Genomic DNA, 874 nt, shown 5'->3' with positions numbered 1-874 from the left:
ATATTTCTTTTCATGGCAAACTTTTATTTCGAAAAGAGTCTGTTCATGGCTTTTCGCTAGAATAAAGTAGCAATGTACATGAAGAACGACATATTATTTTTTCTAAGGGAAACATTATTATTGGCCCAATTTCTTGTAACTGCTGTTCCAAGCTTGTCAACACAAAATGTTTTCACACCAAAAATTGTATTTACTGCGTGACTTAATAAGTCATATAATGCGAGCATAGCCTCCCCCCCCCTCCAAATGTTTTCTTTGTTCTCGATATCTTGGTAATAAATCACCAAATTAGAAAATGTTATATCTTCCCACATTGCACTGATCACATTATGCATTCCACTCATATTATCCACGCACACGCAACCCCCCCCCCTCCCCACACACACACACACACACACACACATGCACGTCCAAACTAGGATACATTATCAATTGTCATCTCTCTCTCTCTCTCTCTCTCTCTCTCTCTCTCTTCTTTTTTTTTACACAGACGGACTAGTTCCCCAACACATTTATGTCAGATGATCGTTCCTCGTGGCCAATTTCAAAATCAACGGCATCCGATTACACTAAGGAAAAGTAGTTGTGAAAAAGTAAATAAAATTATTTTTTAAAAGCTATATTCTAATTGAGGCCAATCTTGGCCAAATTGGCCAAGATTATGACCATCTGGCAGCCCTGCATATAGCGATGTCTTCCAAAGCCGTTTCGAATGGTCCAGCCACTTGACGTAACTATAGTACTCTAGTCGGACATGTCCAGCCATGCTATAATATTATAATATTCGTTGTCGCCACCGTCATGCTCACGGTGTGACCCCGTTAACTTAACGGGGCGGAGAAGACCATCTAGAATATTGTCCTTTTGTTGGAGA

This window comes from Berghia stephanieae, chromosome 11 (genome assembly GCF_034508935.2).
Source record: "Berghia stephanieae isolate SIO BIC M18660-M18661 chromosome 11, UCSD_Bste_1.3, whole genome shotgun sequence".
In the NCBI taxonomy this organism is placed as follows: Eukaryota; Metazoa; Mollusca; class Gastropoda; order Nudibranchia; family Aeolidiidae; genus Berghia; species Berghia stephanieae.
Note: the sequence above shows the minus strand (reverse complement) of the source record.